The sequence below is a fragment of the Cibotium barometz genome, chromosome 14 (genome assembly GCF_041138505.1).
Source record: "Cibotium barometz isolate CiBa-2024 chromosome 14, ASM4113850v1, whole genome shotgun sequence".
NCBI lineage: Eukaryota > Viridiplantae > Streptophyta > Polypodiopsida > Cyatheales > Cibotiaceae > Cibotium > Cibotium barometz.
The window spans coordinates 1,532,245-1,545,555 of NC_141059.1; positions in this window are offsets into that span (position 1 = coordinate 1,532,245).

A 13,311-nucleotide genomic window follows, 5' to 3' on the forward strand; every position below is an offset into this window, starting at 1 on the left:
CAGAATCTACACGAAGAGATATAGACTGCAGGTTAAAGTAGGGATTCAATGGAAATCGATATATATGGATGCATGTGACATCCATAGGAAGGACATCCTTGCTTGTAAAGAATCATTCATTGAGGATTACATCAATGAAGGAATGGAAGAGTTTAGGGCAGCGACCCTTGGTGAAAAGAACCGTGTCCTAAGGCCGGTAGAGAGGTTCGAGGGTTGCTTGGGTTATGATGGACCATTAGAGCCAGCTTGTGGTATAGTCATAGCCAAATACTTGCCTATTTTACATGGTATGACTCAATGCTCCTGTTTGTTTCTTCGCTTGCATGAGGCAACAATCTCGATGCACGGATCCACATGTCTAAAATAAGATTTTGTTTATGCAACATAAAATTATAGCGTAGCATATAATCAAGCTAAAATTTAAACCAAAGCAAAAAGACATAACATACCGATTCATGGAAGCCATTGATCCTTGAAGTACTATATGAATGATGCTTGGACATGGTATGTCTGCAAAAATGTTTCCACCAGTTGGGTTGCTTCTTCTTCCTTGTCATGGGAGCTTCTTGCATGGCTTGCCACGCATATTCATAATATGCCCCAAAAAGCTCTGAACATGTTAGCTTGAATGGAAGCATCTAGTACTTTTTTTATTAAGTTCTTAAGCCAACATCTTCGGACATGCCAAAGGCATAAATAGATAGGGACTCCAAACACTTCCCTACGTAGCATAAAGACATGAATGGTTATAGTTGACACATCAATATTTTGATGTTTTAGAGCTTATTAAATGTGAGAAATAAGAACTTACTGTAAAGCTTGGATTTCTGCTTCCGCATTGTCAACCATAAAGGCATTTGCTTCCCATGATCTATTAAAGTCCAGAATGTGATTTCTAAGCGTGGTCATCCAAAAGCCTTGGTATCATCGCCTCGACACAAGACGATGTGATAATCCATGCGACCGGCAGACCATTCCGAAAAGCATCAAAGACTAAGATGGTGTAGAGATGAAACTGCATGGAAATTTAGTACAATAAGCTGGGAAATGGAATGCAAAGAAGAGTAATAACTCAATCTCATAGAAATAATGAGAAATAATATGCATCATAAAAATATACAATACCTGGTACTTATTGGTGCTAAAAGTAGCGTCCATGGCCAACAAACTATTGTTGCCATATGTGTTCATCATGTCTAGCTGCCAGCAAGTTTGGATACCCAATGTAAACGGCTTTCCCTTTGCCTCATCATATGGTTGGTAAAAGAAGGTCTGCCCAGTGTTAGCTATTGCCTAATTATGAACACTTCGTGCATCATCATGATTTGTTTGGAGTGTTAATGTCTCTAGCTTGTTTGCAACATTTAAAATGTCATGTAAAGTTAGGAAGGTATCTCTTGCAGCTCAAAATGAACCCTCTTGTGAGCTCCTTTGTACCAATTCAATATGATGCTGCAACACTTGCTGTGGTGTAAATCCCTTGTGGAGCATGTCACAAATCCATCCCTTCATGTGAGTGGACAACCATGGAGCAAAAGATAATTTCATAGATGGAAGGCCCGTATCATGCATTCCATGACACACATCACCATGTGAGTTAACATGCTGATATTGGACATAGCTTATGGGAGCCACATTAGGTCATAAATATAATTGTGAGATGACAAAGTGACATTGGCATCCAACAAAGTGCCTTTTGGAATGTACTCGTCTTTTGAGATGTGGCTTGAAATTGGAGCTACTGGTAGCATCTTGGGGCCCAAAAGCACATTAGTATCTGCTTATTAAAGGCCAAAAAAAAGTCCTTCAAATAATGTACAAAATGGATGGACATGAAAAGATGCATGGTGTGTGTATTTGAGGAACTCACGCAATGAGACGAAGGTAGCTATCCTCATTAGGTACGTGCAATGAACCAAGATCCCTCTTCTTTGTCCACTCCACTCGAAAGTTGGTAGGTGCATCGAGCCTTTGATTTTCACCAAGCACAAAGTCGGGTACTCTTTCCCATGGTACATAAGCAATTTGTAGAATACCGAACTTGGAAAGGGGATCATGAAATGAGTCTCCTATTGAAGATTTGTTGCATCAAAAGCACCAAGTGCAGGTTCTTAAATTGATACGTGTCGCTCTCTTTGTTGATTTGGAAGTGCAGGTTCTTAAATTGAGGTTCTTAAATTGATACGTGTCGCTCTCTTTGTTGATTTGGATTTGAGGTGGACATTATTGGAGGTCGAATCTCAGTGGAAACATTCACTTGCAGCATTGTGTGAAGGGTATTGTGAAGCTCTGTATTGGGCAAAATCTGTGCAGCGCTGTATTTGCCAAGGCTTTTTTTAAAAATGTATTTCGGCTAAGTTTTTCAAAACGCTAAATGTATTTCGGAATTTCAACGTATTTAACGTTAAACCAGATGGCAACAGCGTCCACCACGGCGTCATTATGGTAGCGTCAGAGGCTGCAACGGCGCTGGAGTCGGCTCCATTAAGCGTTGGCCCCAGCATGCATGCATGGGCATGCCTCGCATGATGGGTGGGTATTATGTTGTTTTGTTTGGCGGGTGAAAACACCATGGGCATGCCTCGCATGACATCACGAGCTCCAAAGCTGCACCACCACGACATCTGCACATCTTCACGAGCGTCCGAAGCTGCAATGTCACTGTGTTACCTTCCGGCGCTTGAGGTCGACTCGATTGATTTCGCCCACCCTTTCCACTGTTGCTAGAGAACACACGTTTTTTTTCTAGTGCCTAAAGGCTTTTTCTTCTGAATACTTTAAATCTAACTGTAACCAAATCTTCCATCATCGTTCCTAAAGGCTGCAAATTTCGCCCATAGCTAGGAAATTTTAGCACATTTGCTAGTTACATATAGAGTTGTATAGGAAATGTTGCCTTTTACATGGAGAATTAGACGAGTTATGTATTATCTATATGAGCTCCTTATGTAAAAAAATTAACATGGGACTTATCTTTTCTATATAGCAAATTGATGTGGGAAATGAGAAAGGACTTTGTATTCTCTATTTAGTAAAATTTTGCTTTGAGAAAGGACTTTGTACTCTCTATGTATTCTCTATGAGAAACAACTCTGTATTCTCTATATAGTCGAATTTTGAGAAAAATTAGCTTAGGATATTTTAGAATGGAAAAAACAAATTTTTAAAAAGCACGTGAATAAAATCACTATTTAGTAAATGAGGAAGATAATGTTGAAGTCAAATTTACATAATTATTTTTATAATATATATCTAATGGATCCCCCTACTCAAAGACTCTTTACCATTATAATATAGATCTAATGGATCCCTCTACATCCACTTAGGTGACTTTGAATGCACTCTGTATTTCATGATTGGTATGTGATCTCCTTGTTGCAAAAGAGTCAAAATTGAAGTGGTCTCGAGTGCCCTACCAACATATCATGCCCATCACATAGGAAGCCATCGACATAACTCTTGAAGTCTGGACTTGTGTTAGCAAAATATTGCTATAAAGGACACCTCATATTTTCTTAATGTATCCATGAAATGTGGAAAAGTGAATGTTCGGCTACTTCTTAATCTCTCTAAAAACGTATTGAACATTGCATCTATGTCCTCATGTGTGTGTCCTATAAAGAAGCTTAATTGTACTCTCTTAAAAACACCCCTTGCAATAAGTACAGAAAGGTATGCAAATATTAATTTCTATCCTCCGATGCATAGTTATCTAGTTGTAGCATCGACTTCTTTGGTAGCTTATAGAATTGACTATCATCTTTAAGATCTCCAACCAAAGGAGGAGGATATCCTAGTCCAGGTGACAATGTGGAATCTCCACTTGTGGGTGTAGAATCCCTAGCCAAAGAAGAGGGTTCCATTATTGAGAGAGTGGGGAATCCATTTGAGGGATGTCCAACTAAGTGCATAGGATATTTGGCGGATGGCTTGGGATATCCATTTATTTTGAGTGGAATCCCCAGTTATGGGCATTGTTGAGATATCAAGCTCAACTAGTGCTATGATGGACATTGATGACCCGCCTAGGTGATAGCTTCTGCACTTATGCCACCGGCATGGTTGATGAGATTATGGTTAATATGCCGCCACCCAGTCGATGAGACAGGCTATGTGAAAGCCACTTTGGAGTACTAGAGTTATGGCATAGTTATGGCACCAGCTCATATAGTCGGGTTCACACTATGAATTGACCATTTGTATGTTATTGTAGGAGAGTAGTTTCCCTTTATGTATGTACTCTTATCTTTTAGTTATATGGTTGTAGAGAAGAGGAGAATATAGAAGAAACTCAACCATCCATCTCTCTCTTGTGTCTTGCACTCTTATGTATGGTTGTATGGTTATAGAGAAAAGAAGAATATAGAAGAAAATTCAGCCATCCATCTCTCTCTTGTGTCCTACACTCTCTTGTGTGTGTGTGTGTGTGTGTGTGTGTGTGTGTGTGTGTTTGCTTGCAAGGAACTCAAGCTCTCCCTCTCTTCTGCATTCTCTTTATGGTATGAGACCTCCGGTTCGTGTGAGAGCTAAGGAGGCAAGCAAGAGACAAGAAAAAACAAGAAAGGAAGTGGTACACAGGTAAGAGCATCATCATCTCTTCCCCTTCTTGGTTTAGGTATAACATCCCCTTGGTAGCTCCGGGAGCTACACATCTTCGGGATGTGTAGCTTCCAGGGATGTGTAGCTCTGGGAGCTACACATCTCTGATTGAGGAGATGTCTTCCGTAGGCTTGGAGGTGCCTCTCTGGTACAAAATACTTTGGTATTATAGTTTGGCAACCAAAAGTGCATTTCAGTCTCTGTTCGGTCACTGCAAGGTATTTTAGCAGTCTTATATGATGTTCTAGTTGAGAGCTGTCTCTGGTCAAAATCTGGTTACTACAGTGCAACAGTGCATTTTGGAAATGCAGACAATGTTTGCACATGTATTGTTGTTATTGGGTATACGTACATGTACTCTATATAGATCTAGTGACATACAGGTTATGCTAGAGTACCACTGCAGCAGTCTCACACAGAAGATACTATTGTGTCATAGGTTGTATACATAAATTGTCTATTTGTAGTTTTCTTATTATTGCAAGAAAACATGTCTGACGGACTCAATCAAATTGTCAGTGAGAAGCTGGAAAAGAATAACTTCCATGCCTGGAAGTTTAGAATGACCAATTTCCTCATGGGTAAAGGATTTTAGGATTATGTCAAAGCAGAGAATGAGGAGTCTTCAATGTTGTCTAAAGAGAATGCCACTCCAACCGATATAAAGGTATTCAAGGAATTAGGGTGCAAGGAAAGTCATGTATTGGCTCTCAATCAGTGTCACAGCTTGGGGGTTTACCTAAAAATATGTAAGTGTAGCACATGAGTTCATCAGGAAGGGTATATTAATTCAAAAAAGTTACAGAATTACATTTACAAGAGGGGTTTTGAAAACCAAATTTGAAATAAAACCACAAGTTTATAAAGAAAAAGGGGTCATTTTATTCATAAAAGTATGTAAGTGTGAGGCGTTTTTAAAACGATCCTTGAACGTACGTGATACATAAAATTTCTTAGAGGTGAACCGTTTGAGTGTCACAGACACAATGATAACACATACAAGATGCTAACACACCAACTAGCTGCATGGCAGAACTTGGTGCAGATGTGCCAAACCAATACAAAGGTAAGGAAACTGCAGCTAAAACAACAGCTGCAGACTGTGAAATAGAAAAGCATGTCTATCAACAATGAGTATGCTTTAAAGTTAAAGGGCATTGTTGAATCCCTTGGATCTATCAATGTATTGGTGGAAGATGATACTTTGGTGAGTGTCTGTTTAAATGGGTTTGGGAAAGAGTACCAGCCATTCAAGACCTCCATTGCAGTCAGAGAGAATATTCCCAACTTTCGGGACTTGGTGTCTACGTCGATCATAGAAGAAAAGTCTCTAGGTGAAGGCTCTTCTTCACAAAGTAAGAACACATCAAAACATGCCTTCTACTCTAAGTCAGGTATAGGCAGAGGTATAGATAGAGGTTGTGGTCGAGGCCAAGGTGGTGGCCGAGAAGGAAACTAGAATTCTAGACAACAACTGTCCAATAATTCGCAACAACAGCAACATACACAGGTGGAAGAGGCTAGTCTAGAGGTAGGGGGAGCCAAAGAGGCCAAGGTGGTTGGAAAAGAAATCAGAGTACATAGAGCCATTGCGCATACCAACAAATTACCATTGTCTATGCAGGATTGTAAAATGAAGTAAATGTACATGTTCCAAATATTACAAAGAACATGGTTTCTGTTGAACAGATGATTGAGCAGGGTCTATAAGTGAGATTTCATCCTCAAGGATGTTTTGTGGAAGACTTCAAAAATCAGTGTCACTTGGTTGCAAAGGGTAACAGAAATGACAAGATGTTTACTTTGGATGTCAACATGCTTGAGGTAAAGACAGCCATGTTTGCACATGGAATAGATGTCATTGTAGATATTGACATATAGCATAAGCGCATTGGTCATATGAATATACAGCAAGACTGAAGTCTATGCAGGCCCAAAATATTATTGCAGGTTTGGCAAAGTTTAAGATTGATGGTATGCATAAAGTATGTGAAGCATGCCATCTTGGTAAGCAAGCTAAACATGCTTTAAAAGCATGTCAGTTCAAGGCCATTAGATGTTATACATTTAGATGTATGGAGACCGATCAAGAATGCAACAATTGCAGGTTGCAGATATTATATGTTACATTCATTGATAACCACACTAGGAAAGTGTGGGTTTACTTCATGAAGGAGAAAAGTGAGGTGTTTGCTCACTTTCAAAGATTTAAAGCCTTGGTTGAGAAGGAAAAAGGCATGCAAATAAAATGTCTCAGTTCAGATGGTACGAGAGAATATTTCTCCAATGACTTCAGTAATTTCCTGAAAAAGCAGGGAACCACAAGACAGTTTACATGCAGGTACACTTCGCAAGTAGAATGATGTTGCAAAAAGAAAAAATAGGCACATTGTAGAAGTGGCACGTGCCTTGATGGGCTGAAAAGAATATGCCACATTATTTTTGGGTTGAAACAGTAGCAACAGTTGTGTACATTATGAACCGGACACCCATTGCGGTTGTTCATGGTACGATGCCTGAACAAAAGTTTACAGGCATAAGACCGGATGTGTCTCACTTGAAAGTGTTTGGGTGTATTGTATATGTGCATGTTCTTGATGAAGTAAGAAGGAAGTTGGATCCAAAGGCAGAGAAATGCATTTTTATTGGTCGTGCTATGGGGTAGAAAGGTTACAGATGTTATAATCCTTCCACTCGTGAGATGCGAGTAAACAGAGATGTTGTCTTTGATGCAATGAGTAGCTCGTATGTACCAATGGTGAAGGTAACAAAAGATGCAAATGTAAGAAGTGCTAATGTTGCACCACATGTAGAGCAAAGTACTTAGTGGACCTAGAGAGTCCTCTAGCTGTGGATCTAATGTTAGCCCATAGTAGTCAGGTAGACTAAGGACAGATGTAGGTACACATATTACGCACAAGGAAGGAAAAGGTAGATCAATCATTTATGCCTAATCTGTCACACCAGGTCACTCATATGTACCACACTATGTGACATATATAGACAAGTTCATTAATTACGGATCTTACACGATGTTCATTAAAACAAACCACTTAACTTAAATAGTGATACTAGAAAACAGGAGGCTTACTTAAATTTTTTTTACAAAGGTTCAAATCCAATTATGGCTAGATCCAGGCTCTCTTATTCCATGTTTTATTCCACCAATAATCTAAAATTTGGCCTTCCAGTCTCCATAGACTAGGCAATCCCTACGGAACCATACACCCCGTCATTGGTAGCCGGAGAGGACTCAAGCTAGCCTGCCGCCCTCTCAAGCTCTGTTACTTAATCCTCTCTCTCCTCAGAGGGATGTCTACGTGTTAGGGTGGACTTATTCCCCGCACTAGCCTTGGCCTACAGAACTAGGGAGCATCTATAACCCTCGCCAAATTGGCGAGTTCCAACTTCCTAATGGTAGAAGGGATACCTTGGGCCAACTTCGAGCCTCGCTAACGTTGCCGCTCAGCTACATAAGCATAGGAACAAGATTAGCATCAAGGTGGAGAGAAGATATACCTATACTTTAATTTAAGTAAGATAGCGACACAATAGTTCAACCCAATCTCATAAGATACGAGAAACCACATTATCTTTTCTTGAATCAAAGGAACGTCAATTCTACAAGAAAGAGATTTTTACGTTTAGAGGAATATGGAAGCCTAAATTCTCAAAACAAGGAAAAGTAAATTCTTTATCTTTCTAAATTAATGTTAAGATTAAGGGTTTACCTAACTCCTAACCCAAAAACCTCTTTTGAGATGATTTTAAAGCTAACCTGACCAATGCCTCCATAAGGGACTCCCACAAGGGAAGAGTTGGGGCCGCGTTTGGAGCATCTCCTCTTGTGTCATTGTCGTGTACGCTTTTCAAGGTGGCAATTTGACGTCTTCAAGGAGGAGCCATACTGTCACGAAGTCAACAATCCATACGTGGGAATCACCTCTTAGAGCTAGAGTGTACTTGCATAAGTTTCTTTATATGGAAGGAACAAAAAGTAGAGTGTCCTTAAGTGAAGAACAAGCCTGGCTAGAAATAGAACCAAAGGGGGAGGAGGAGGGTTCTCCCCTTAAGTCTATTCACGGGGGAGGTGAAGGACACACCCCCTCCAACACAAGGGAGGGAGGCTATGGGAGTTTGACTGAGAAGGCCACTAGGAGGTTGGTTTTGCAGAGGGCTGTTGGGGGCTTGGCTACAGAGGGCTATCGAGGAGAGCTTCCCACAGAGGAGCTATTTCTCATAGAGGGGGGTGCTGGGGCTAGGGGGTTTATATAGGGTTTGGTACAAGTACGGATACGGGTAAGGAGAGAGAAAAGAGGGGTGGAAACGACGATGTACGTGCAAGTACGCTGATCTATGGTTGCATGAGCTTGTGGAAAGGGTGGTGCATATAAGCAGGCTAAGGTGGGGTACGCATGGGCCTTGCAAGGAAGTGGTCACATGGGTGTCCACGTGGCGGCTAGGGAAGACCTTGCGTTAGGGCAGTCGGTCCCGTGTGTGACCGTTTTGAATGGGTGCCCTTGTATGTGTACGTCCAAGATAAGGTCTTTGATGCACGCTTCCCAAGGAGGCATCTTTTGGAGGACCCATTTTTTGGGACGCGAGCCTCGATATGCGTGGATGGTTACCAAAATGTTTTTTTTGCGAAATTGTCCAAGGTGTTTTCCTGGTCATAGGAGTTCAATCTGTTGTCAATCGGCCACCTAGACAGGTATTTATTAAGGTCAAAAGTTTATTGTAATTTAACTAAAAATTTACGTAGAAGCTTATTCCAGTGTTCATTTTGAGTATTGTAAAGTCCTATATAAGGACAAAATTGCGCACAGATTTCAAATTTGGACTTAGAATTTGAAGATTCCAAGTGGAAATAACTCAATTTATTAAAATGATGATTTTTACAGTATAAAACGGACCATAATTCCATCTATTAAATGAACATACATTATTATTGAAGATGGGCATGTTACATCCTTCCCCCCTTAAAGAAATTGAGATGTCCTTATCTCATCATGAATTTGGGATAATCTCTTAGGAGTGTAGCTTCATCTTCCCAAGTTGCATCCTCTTCAGGGTAGTCTTTCCATTTCACTCAATGTTCTATAAGGGTTCGATACGGAGCTGCCTTTCTCTAGAATCTATGATTCTACAAAGTTGAAACTCAAGGACTCCTTGAGTTAGGATTATAACTTGATTATCATCAAGAATATGATCGATACTGGGTACATAAGGCCTCAACAAGCTTGCATGAAATACATTGTGGACCTTAACATGGGCTGGGAGTTGTAGGCACTTTTTCCCAAACACTGGATGACTGTATAGGGTCCACAATATCTTGGGCTAAGTTTCTTATATTTCCCAAGTGATAGAGAGCTACACTTGGGCCGCACTCGCAGAAGAGCTTTGTCTCCTTCCTTGAAGATCCTTTTAGATCTCCTTGTCTCGGTGTAATGTTTTTGCCAATCTTGGGTAGCTTTAATATCTTTTTGGATAGCATTGGTCTGCTCTTCTAGCTCCTTGACCATTTTTCTAGAGGTTTTGACTCTTAAGGTTGGCTCACAGAAATTTAGAGGAGATAATCATTCTTGCCCATAGAGTGCTTTAAATGGTGACATCCCTATGCTCTGGTGATATGCTCTATTATAGGCAAATTCTACTAAAGAAAGGTATTGAATCCATCTTCTTGGCTCCCACCCGCAATATGCTTTGAGAATGTCTTCAATTACTTGGTTGAGTCTCTCAGTCTGGCTATCAGTCTCTGGATGGTAAGCTGTATTGAAGCAAAGTTGAGTACCCAAGGCCTAAAATAAGAACTTTCAGAACTTTGAAGTGAAGTCGGAGTCCCATTGCTAACTATCCTCTCGGTAAACCATGAAGCTTGAAGACCTCCTTGATGAATAATCGGGCAACATCAGAAGCTTTGAAGGTTTTATTTGCCGGGTATAAGATAAGCTAATCCACCACTACAAAAATGGAATCATATTCTCCTTGTACACTAGGGAGACTTGTGACAAAATTCATACTAATGCATTCCCACTTCATTTAAGGAATATCCAAGGGTTGAAGCTTTCCTTGCATCCTGACTCTTTCAGCTTTGATTCTTTAACATAAAAGACATTGCTTCAAGTATTGTAGGACATCATTTTTCAAGCCTACCTAATGATAGATCCTCCTTAGAGCATTTAAGGTCTTTTCATAGCTTGGGTGCCCTACTACCAGCCTATCATGAGCTTTATGGAGGATTAGCTTCTTTAGGAAGGGGTTCTTAGGAATACATAGCCTTTGATTGAAGTAGAGGCACCCATCATGGGTGGAGTAACCCTTGATTATATTTTTCTCCTTTGCTGAGTTTCTCCCCTCTTCAACTAGGTTCACCATTGTTTGGTAGTCAAGATCATGAAATGAGCCTTCTTTTACCTTGACCAGTATGGTGTCATTTGGCATAGAATCTCAGTAGTAGTCATTAAGGTACTAGGGTGTGCAGTACCTAAGACTCTCACTTGCTTGGACTTTGATTCCAGCTACTCTTGTGTTTCGTTTTTTGTCTAAATCACTAAATTCTTGGACTTTCTCCTGAAGGTCAAGATAAGAGCCAAGTTTCATCATGTGTAATTTAATTTCAAGAATTACTTGTTCCCGTGGGGTCTCCTTTCTCGTGCTCTTGGTTCTAAGTGGTATCTCCCTACCAAATTTAGAATCAGTCCTTGTATCCAAGGATTCTAATTCCTCCTCCAAGTCCCTAATGATTACTGGCTCTTGAGGTGTTCCTAGATTTGTCTTTTTGGTCTCCTTCATTTTCCTATTCTTAATCAACTTTTTTCTCCTATGACTCTTCTTCTCAGACTCTGCTATCGAGGCCATAGATCGTTGTTCGAGAACATGTTGATTCTGAGCTTGTAGCCAAGTGATAGCATTCAAAGGTGTGGGATCTAGATTCTTTCAGATCTGCCTTTGGGTTTGATTACTTACCCAATCATGTTTAGGGGTGTGATGATGGGTCCCAGCTATATACTTGTCACCACAATCTTGTTAGGGCACTCCTTAATCCAATGGTCTATGCCACAACGATTACAAGTAGCTGGTGGCATGTTTGAGGGCACAACTTGGTTGAGTTGAGAAAACTTTATACCACATTTAGAAACTCGATGGTGGGGACCTTGACAGTGGTAACATTGAAGAGGCATCCTCCTTCCCAATGCATTAATGTCCTAGCCCCTTCCCATCGACAAGTTGGTAAACTGACTTGACTCTCCCTCTCCGATCCACTACATAATAGTCAAGATGAAGCTCTGTGGGGTCCTCAAAGAGGTTTGGAATGTGTTTGATTATCCACCTCATATTCATGGTAGTAAGTAGGCTCCTCGAAGCTTACTTGATTAAGAGGTGTCACCCTTGGTGAAGGTGGTTGCGGTCCTAAGACTGGTGGAGGTAATGGCACATTGGGTGCATTGTGCATGCCCTTTCATATAGGAGTTGTTGCGTGGGATGCTCAACCATTGCTTGATTTGTTACAAGGCCTAGGGCTAGTGTTTTTTGCGATGCTGGCAAGGTTAGTTGTGGTCTCGTTATGTTGGCAATAGCTTGTAGGCATGTTCGGCAATCTTGGGCTTATAGCACCTACAAAAGCTATAGTTACCCTTGTAACATGCTCTTAAAATTGGACATTTGCGTGGTACGTCCTTGACGAAAAATGGAACACCAATGAAGCTCTCTCCTTGAGTACATGTGTCTGGAGGTTTGCTAGTCTTCATTTCCTCTTGGAGAGCTTTTGAGGAGTCAGTCCAAGTTAGTTCCACTAAGGTATTGTTGGAAGGTTGGCGATTTTGAGCGTGTGATCTATGGCTAGAAGGTACCTTGGATTATTCCTTAAGTGGAAGCATGGGAAGTTGAAGAGCCATATATAGGCTAGAGTGGCACCTTGTCATAATCATCGCCTCCGACCGGTGTTTTGGGAGGCAGCTCACCGGAGATGGGAGCCCGGTGGAGGGATGCTGCAGTGCCCGTTGGGGGTGTTCGTGGTGCTCGATGGTGATGCGACTCCTATGTGCGTTAGTCTTCCGCTGCGCATTCTGACATGGTATTAAGAGCCCGAGCGTGCGTGGTCCTGGGCGGCTCAGGCGTGTGTGGTCCTGGGCGGGCGACCCCCTCACGCCTCGGTGGCTTGCAGAGCCTCGAATTGAGGGAGGGTGTTGGAAGGTTGGCGATTTCGAGCGTGTGATCTATGTCTAGAAGGTGCCTTGGATTATCCCATAAGTGGAAGCATGGGAAGTTGAAGAGCCATATATAGGCTAGAGTGGCACCTTGTCATAATCATCTCCTCCGGCCGGTGTTTTGGGAGGCAGCTCACCGAGAGATGGGAGCCCGGTGGAGGGATGCTGCAATGCCTGTTGGAGGTGTTCGTGGTGCTCGATGGTGATGCATCTCCTACGTGCGTTAGTCTTCCGCTGTGCATTCTGACAGGTATTACCTTTAGCTATAGGTTTCGCACTGGTGGTGCTATGATCACTAGTTGCTAATGCAATAGACTTAGAATCTGAAGCTCTGACTCCCCTTATCATCAAGTTATCCTAAAGTTGGATAGCATTAGCTATGACGTCCTCCCATGTGGTGATAACTCTAATGACCAAACCATTATGGGTATCTTTATGTTGAAGCTTGTCGATAAATCGATCAAGCAATTGATTGTTAGAGAAGCACTCATGTAGAGCACAACAA